Raw genomic sequence first — 8,736 nt, 5'->3', positions numbered from 1 at the left:
TACAGTTTTTTCCCTTAATCGGACGTGAGACAACTATCAACTATTTTTTTGATGATTTTAAAAAGCTACAAAATTTCTAGGCAAAGCCGTAAATATACTGCAAACGCTAAAATATAACTTTGAATAGACCTCAATCTAAAGTGAATTTGGATTCTCTTTAAATCAAATAAGAGTTACATAATTCGGTTTTATAATATGTTTATGAATTGAAATTCTTTATAGGATGAATAGTGGACCTTTTTTATTTGGCGGAAAAAAAAGTTATTACTTAAAAATCATTAAGGATAGTAGGAAAAAAAATGCCTGTGCTCCAGGTGAGGCTCGAACTCACAACCCCGGCATCGCTCACAAGTTACTGATTATAAGTACCGTGCGCTAACCAATTGCGCCACTGGAGCTCTTATAAGGCGCTTGGCAAAAGTTTGTTTTAAATTACAGTCAACTAAATGTTCTAAGCTATGTTTATTTTGCTTTAGATTCAACACTTTCTCCCTATAACATTTATAACGCACACACGCAATGTATAGTTATATCCAAATATACACATTCTATGAATGTTATTTTATGGTGAATATAAGGCATCTATGTATGCATTAAATTTTTTTTTTACCTAACTTATGTATTTAATGGAAAAGGGGCAAAAAGTCGAAAGAACACTTCACGGTGTGTAAATAAACAATGTCTCTTTCTAGGACTTTTTTAATGGCTTACGCGGTTTTTCAATTTCATATTCGAGTTTCGGCGATATAGCGAAGAAAAATTTTTAAAGAATTTTTTTTTGCCAATGTCTGCATTCCCGGTTAGTGACGAATGGTCTTCGAATTTTTTGTGTAAATTAATTGCTCATTAGTATGCATCAGCTTATCTCATTTTGGACATAGCTCACAAAATTAATAAAACCACACATAGAAAATAAACAAAAAAAGCAAAAAAAAAAAAAAAAAAAAAGAAAAAGAAAATTAGGGCAAAACACATTTCAGATCAAAGCGAACATTAAAGTAAAAAGTTACTAAAGAAAAACTTCACGTACATTAACAAATATTGACAACTGCATTAAGCTCTTTTAGTATAACATCACCATGACATGAAATTATAATGTTAGAGAAAAGCGCGTTCGTACCCTCGTATACATTCGCATGCCAGAGCACATGCTGGAATCGTTTTTAGGGATTAAACGTTATTTCTATTTATAGAAAATGGAGAAAAGTTTATAAAGGAATAGAGAAAATCCGCCCTTCTTTCCTTTCTCACAAACTGACTGACAAAACTTTAAGGGAAATATAGAAAATCAAAATGTGCTCACAAAAACGTACTTTAGTGAGAATAATAAAACTAAAAAAAGATATTGAAATTTTTAACAATTTTAAGAATTGCAATTAAATAAGTTTATCCATCTCCGCATAAGGATCAGACAATAAAACGCATTCAATTTAATGAACTTATGGCCAACGGCTTCTCCTATAGATACTCATAAATCTTTTTCGATAAAGTCCTAGATGCATAGAAGACATCCATGTTTGAGAAAATTTTGAAATAAGATGAGGGTAAGAATGAAATGCAAGCAATAGTTTTGTAAAAAAAAAGGCGTGATGAAGAAGGGTGCGCAAAAAAGCCCATATGGATGATGGGGGTCGGGTCTGTCTATGTGCATGCGCCCTTATCTAAAATTGAACCCCATATAGATGACACGCAAATGATGGTAGTAATTTGGTCACGCACGCCCTGTTCTAGAGTAGTGGTAAAATCAGCGTCTGATTGATATAACTATGAAAAACACATGAGGACGGACATTTGTATATGGGCGTGTCTATTCTGTTGATATGAGCGAAAAAATACTCATGCTCCAGGTGAGGTTCGAACTCACAACCCCGGCATCGCTCACAAGCTACTGATTATAAGTACCGTGCGCTAACCAATTGCGCCACTGGAGCCATATTCTAATGCATTCACAACATACTTTTGATTGACTGGCAATGAAAATTGTTGTAAAATTGTTAATGAAGCAAGTTCAAAAATTCTAACTGACTTTACTCACTCTCTTTTTAAGCCAGTAGCTAAATTGCCACGAGAGCAATACGTGGCAAAGTCGACTACATCTACCGAAAATCATAACGGATTGACTCTTCACCGCTATTCTAAAAATTACCGGGAAAGAATAGGGAAATGTTAAATTTCTATACGATATTGATTGACCATAACTGATTTTTTCCATTTTTTGTAGTATAAAACTGAAAGTTTATATCTTGTATTCGCTGTAGTCTATGAGTAAGGGGTAAAATATTTCACATTTTTTTGCAAATTTGAGGATAACATCCTCATTTTTGTGAACGGAATAATGTACTAGAGAGAGACTACATAGTTGACCAGACCGACTGATGGACAAAACAACAGATGGACATGCTTAGGTGCATTCTGATCGTGACACTGATGAAGTATGTGTATACAAGCGTCCCCCGCCTAATTCTGTTAATTCGTAACAAGCTGTATCGAAGCCGTGTTATGCGCTACTGTTTCATTTATTATTTTCTTAAGCTAGAAACATACAGAGTAACATAATTCAAGATAAGGTATATATAATTAAATCAAGCAAATGTGTAGTGTGTTGTATTGAAACCTTATCTCGTTTTAGGCGGGATACGCCTGCACTTCATGGGGTTCTTGAAGCTTGCTTCTGGGCGCTATAAGGGTTCTCACAAAAAATGTTCAATATTGGGTAGACGTAGACGATTTCTTCCATTTTTGTGCAAGTACGGTAGAATCGTCTATAAAATGTACGTTGAAATATATATAGGTTCAGCTGGTACAAGTATTGAGTAAAAAGAAAGAGAAGCCATATTTTTCCCTTTTTGTAAACAGTAGTGCTTGTACTGTAGGCTTTCGTCCTTTCGTCCGATTTGTCCCATTTTCAATACCCATCTGTGTGCTAAAATAAAGACATGATTAAATCGATTCAAAATGTGATCCTATTAATAAAAATATATGATTTATGAGGTCTCCGAAGCTTGCTTTTGGGTACTGCAAACGCTTTGGCAAAATGAATTTACCATTCAACCTTTCGTGATGGGTGTAACAAGAACGAATATTTGGGCATGCATATTAAATATATGTATGACGTATAAAGCAGCCAGAAACACCTGAAATAGAGCCACTTTGTTTGACTGTCCGTTTGTCCCTCTGATGTCTGACCATGTATTACAGATCGAAATTTTCCCGATAATTTGACGGAACTTGGTACACTGATCTGTTTTGAGATAAGAACGAACGCAATTGAAAATGGTAGGGATGGGATCACTTTTTCGTCCAGTCCACATATGACGGCTTATTTAGCTTTAAAATAGTGTAATTTTCAAAATTTCGTAATAAAAATCACTTACCAATAATATATCGGCATTCTAACTTTGAATAGGATAAGGAAATATTTCGAACTACTTGTCATATAGCCGCTCCTATGGAAACTGAATCTTTACATGGTAAAAAGGCCTAATACTTTCAATAATTCTTAGCGAATGTTCATTCATTATAATAATAGGACATAAAAAGTAACTTTACCGAGTTTCGACCTCGCAGGTCTATTTTTTCCATCACAACCCGTATATGGTTTCTATTAAAGAATGAGCCTTTATAAATTTTATAATAAAAATTAGTGCCTAGCAAATTAATCATTTGGAATTTGAATCACATAGGTCTATTTTACAGAACGCACCATATATAGGGGCTCTCATGAAAGCAAACGTTTCTATGCCTAATTTACTATGACAGAACAAAGTAGAAAATAATAAAATCGTTGAGAAGTAAATTAATTTTGCTAAATTTAGATCACGTTGACATTTAATTATCCTCCGATATGAGACATTTTATGAAAATTATACATTGACACAAAAATAATTGTGTAATTGTTGGTGTATTATTAAGAAAATAATTGAAAGGTTGTTTTAGCCGAAGTGGTGGTGTAAGGTATCGGTCTTACCCGACTATAGCATCCTTACTCGTTTTTAATTACTTGATCATGGAATAGCACACTCTTTATTACCGCGTGTCAACTATCGGAATTTCGAATGCGAATTCGCTTTGAGGTATCGTGTCGTAATCGTGTCAAAACGTGAACAGGAAAATGTTTTGACCCGAGTTGATGATCCGAGTTTTTCAATTTATGGTCTACTTTTTGAAGAAATTAAAACTCTTCGTGCCAGTGTCACAAACTGCATGTCTGTCCATATGCCTTCAATTGACTTATTAGCAATTATCGGGTCTAAGTAAAGAAAAAATGTTTGTTTTGTAAGCCAAACATTTATATGGCTTCGTTATCTTCCAAAATTAACAAATCAACAGCAGATAATTCACTGTCCTGGTGAAGATACGAAGTTCTTTGTCTCAACCTTTTATATTGTGTGTTACCGCGCACGCCACCCATATGTATCCATAAAATTTGAGTTCATTTAAGAAGGCATACTAGTTGCCTTCAAGAGTAATACAATCCATCCAAGATTTCTCTAACATTTACTTACAAAATGCATCAAATAGACCTTCAGTCCATTCAGTTTTTCCCTCGATGTGGCATTTGTTGTATTTTCGTCCGTCAAATTAATTATCACACAAAACATGGATATTTCCATTGTTTTGGATATATCAAAACTAGCATCACTTCAATGAATACAAGTTGTTAATATAGAATCGCGATGACATCAACTTTAGAAAAGCGTCGTTTCACGATCCAAACTTTTTAAAAATTGCATGTAGTTTTTAACAAAAAAGACATCTATGCATCAACTCCGGGAATTATCGAACGGTATATATTATCTCTATCATCCGGCATCCACACTTTCGAAAAGATTTCGAAAAAATTTTCTATCTCAAGTAATTTTATGTCAATTACTAAGCATATGATTTCAATTTAATTCAAGGAAACTTTACGCTAATCCTCATAGGCCTCTCATGACGGTTTTTTTTTTTTTTTTTTTTTTTTTTGAAGGACCCGGTACAAAACAAGGCGCTTTTAAACCCATATATTTTCTATTATGATTTACAACTGGTTTCAAAAAAAAAAAAAAAGAGTACTTTTCCTACATCTATCGTCAATGTTCGTAAAAGTGTATATATGCATTATGCACAGAAACGAATGACTAATTCTAACTGAACATATTTTATGGAGAAGATATCAAGTTACAAAATCTCTACATTGCTCATCAAGCGAGAACAAATGTTTTATTCTTCTGTTAGAAGTAAGGCAGCAATTCATTTTTTAAATTAAGCTCCGTAAGCTGTGATAAAAACAATCAACTTAATCTCTGTAGCTCTTTAAAATAGGCAACAAATATTGTATATTATGCACCTGAATTCAAGCAAGAAATGTTGTTTCACTTTTTTACTCAATACCAATCACCAAAATTTAGTATCGTTTCCTATAACTTCATACTTCATTCAATTATGATGATTAATATGTAATTAATTTTATAACTGCTTTTAAGAGCATATTACGAATAGTAATAATTGCAACATTCTTAAAAAATTATATAAAAAATGCAAAAAAAAACCTGATAGTAAGCATATATTTGTACAGCAATGTCTTCTTAGTTACTATAGACTCCTATGCATATGCGCGCGTACAGGCTTCAATCATAAAACTTACATACCGTTCAGATACCTCCTCAAATCTTATATTTTATTTTAGAAAAGAACGGAAGGGAAAGCAGTGTTAAAAACAAAGCACACATCGAAAATGTTGGTTTAGTTTTGGCCTTCAAAATTTTTGGCGGGCGTTGAACCAACAACAACAGTATATATTCATGGGCACATATAAGCATATAATATACGCATATATATATATATATATATATATGCAGTACATACATAAATGTACGTTCATCGAAACGCATATATAAATACGTTTACAAACAGTCACTCAGTCAGCTAGACAGACGACCAGTCAAATAACAACTTAAGCGAACCCCAGACAATAATAACAACATCCATCTAAACAATACTTGCTTATCATACGATACATACCCTAACTCACTCTCACGTTCATACTTTCATAAATGAGGATTTACTCAACAAGAACAAGAGAGACACCATATTTGGCTCGCGTCGAATTTTCATAACTCGTACAGCATATAAATTAGGTTTTAGTAAATTGGTCGAGAACTCAACCGAGTACCGATTAACTTTCAAAACATAATTTACTTTTGTCGTTCCTTTGAAAAATTACTTCGAAAACAAGAAAAAAGTTGTAAACAGATTTTATTGATTTTTTTTTTTTTCTTTTAATATCCAAAGTTGCCCATATGTACCGTATGCTTCTTCAATATGTACAATTTAGAGCTCGATATTGTAAATCAGAAAATATTTCATATTATATTGTTATGCAAGCTCGCAGTATCCGATAGCAAATTTATATTATTACGCCTTGTCGATTGGGTATGGATTTTTAGTAATATCAAGAAAACATTTTCATCAAATCAGATGGGGAGGTGGCGATCGATGTATTAAGAAGACTAGACAAACTAGAGATTTTAAGACCATCAGGTTTTCGTTTATTGTAGATAGACAGACCTATTAAACAAATTTCGTGGGTTTTTACACTTAATTTATTACACGATAATAAGAAGATATTGACTCGAGACTTGGTTCGAGTTTGTTTGTAATAAATGGATATTACCGCAAATTTTATCTACGTATTTAACAAATCGATCCCATTTTTTGCAACCTAATTAGCGACAGTTGTATTCATCGTAGTTAGATAGTTGACGAGCATGAAAGACGTATCAAATGTAGATGAAATGCACTGTTTTTGCGAAAGAACTTACATGAAAAAATATGCAACTAAAATCAATGCCTAATATATGAAGAGCCATTTATCTCTTTCCTGTGCGCGGCGACAAATTGACATTTCATATATTAGTTGCTTTAGATGGGACATGATATATGCGCTATAATAGCGCAGATAAAAAATAAAAGCATTAGAAAAGCCTTAGTAATCGTAGATGGGAAATGTAAATTTGCTTAGTTTTTTAATATACACTCATATGCAAGTATTTTTCCTGCACGGAGCCAGCAAAATAGATATTTTTGATCAGCAGAAAAGGCTCAAAGATCGTTAAGCTATCGTTCTATATCTCTTGCTAATACATGATTGCTGATTCAAACTTGACATCGTATAAGTTCTAAGCAATTGCTATTCCGATGGGCAGATGTGTTTTACGTTGAAGAAATGCACCAATTCACGATTAAGAATATGATATCACTTCTTTTTGCTCTCTCTCTCTCTCTCTCTCTCTTTCATTCTTTCTCTCTGCATCTTTCTCTCCTTATTACAGTTTTAGGCTAATAACTGATCCTTCATTTTCATTCCTGGGATAATATGAGCGGGGCCATAGGGTAATTTCGATTGTATTCAAAAATGGTAGATTTCAAAGCTTAATATGTCCCCCAAAAGTCGGGCGCGGGCGAAATCTTAAACTAACCGTGTGAAGAAGTAGCTCGTCAAAAATGAATGAAATGAACCTTTTCGAGATGGCGGCGAGTAATGCTTATGTGTTTTGCAAATGTAATGATAAAGTAAGCGAAACACTTAGTTGGTAGTAAAGTAGAAACATTGAGTACACACTCACACACCTTTGTGTGCATACGAAATTAACGAAGAATGAGAAGTTTAGTGCGGCAGTACCGTCAAACAAACAACGAGGCAGATAGACAGACAAAACACAAAAACGACTGTTTTAATAACAAATACGCGCTGGGTATGCTTGTATAAATTCATACGTATGCGCATGCCTTAACATTTACACAAATACACCTAAGCATACATATTATATAGATATGTATATAGGCATGTGTATATGAATATGCTTATATTTACGTGCATATAAAATGTGCGTTTTTATGTTCCTTTTTTTCATTTTATTCGTTTATCTCTGTAAATGCGTATACATGTGGTTGGTTGTACGCATATATACCTAAATACGTACATTCATATATATTATAATGTGCCTGAAAACTTTTTTTATTATTATTATTATTATTATTTCTTTTTTTTTTTTTTCTTTCTTTCTTTCTTACATCTCAAGAGATGCTCTTCTATGCGTACAAGTGGCGAAGTGCGTGAGACCCTGCGTAAAAATATTTCTTAATGTGTTTTTGAACCAAAAATGAAAGCAAAAAATAAGAAGAAAAAACCGAAGAAAAAGAATATATAAAATACGACCTTTTAATTACTAGCTACGAATTAATTAAATAAATTAAATGCTTTTTTCTTTTATGTAAAATGAAATTTAAAAATAATTTTAATTTTAAAAAAAAAAAAAAAAGCTTGAACCAATTTCGAAGCCACACAAATTAAAAGTCAATTTAATGTTTGTTACCTTGAAATTTGGAACCAATACACACTTTTATACATACATTTACAATATATGTCCTTAAGAGTTTTATATTTTCTAAATTTGCGGCGATTGTCAGGTTTTCGAAACCATGTAAACACAAACTTATTTATTTAATAATGTGGTGGAGCCGCATAAATTGCTTTATTAGTTCACATGTTAGATTAGGTTAGGTTAAGACGGCAATTTATAGTATGAAGGCTTTGACATAGGACCACACTAACCCTCGTAATTCCGTTTGCGTGGAAAGGGTCTACGTAATCCCTTCGGTTAAGACGAGTTTCCAATAGAGGCGATGGCTGGCCGTTTATATATCCTGTCCAGGGTTTGATAAATTCTGTAAAGATTTGTACGAAAGGGGGGG

The 8,736-nt window shown here is 33.1% G+C and overlaps 2 non-coding genes across 2 annotated transcripts; both read right to left on the bottom strand.

The window, feature by feature from the left end:
• Positions 1 to 306: 306 nt before the first annotated feature.
• Trnai-uau lies at positions 307 to 398 on the bottom strand. Its single transcript is given in 2 exon segments — positions 307 to 342; positions 361 to 398. It is a non-coding gene; the product is annotated as a tRNA-Ile (tRNA).
• Positions 399 to 1,839: 1,441 nt separating this feature from the next.
• Trnai-uau lies at positions 1,840 to 1,931 on the bottom strand. The gene is given in 2 exon segments: positions 1,840 to 1,875; positions 1,894 to 1,931. It is a non-coding gene; the product is annotated as a tRNA-Ile (tRNA).
• Between the last annotated feature and the right edge of the window lie 6,805 nt (positions 1,932 to 8,736).

This window comes from Glossina fuscipes, unplaced genomic scaffold (assembly GCF_014805625.2).
Source record: "Glossina fuscipes isolate IAEA_lab_2018 unplaced genomic scaffold, Yale_Gfus_2 0, whole genome shotgun sequence".
Lineage (NCBI taxonomy): Eukaryota > Metazoa > Arthropoda > Insecta > Diptera > Glossinidae > Glossina > Glossina fuscipes.
This window is presented reverse-complemented; position numbering and strand designations above follow the sequence as displayed.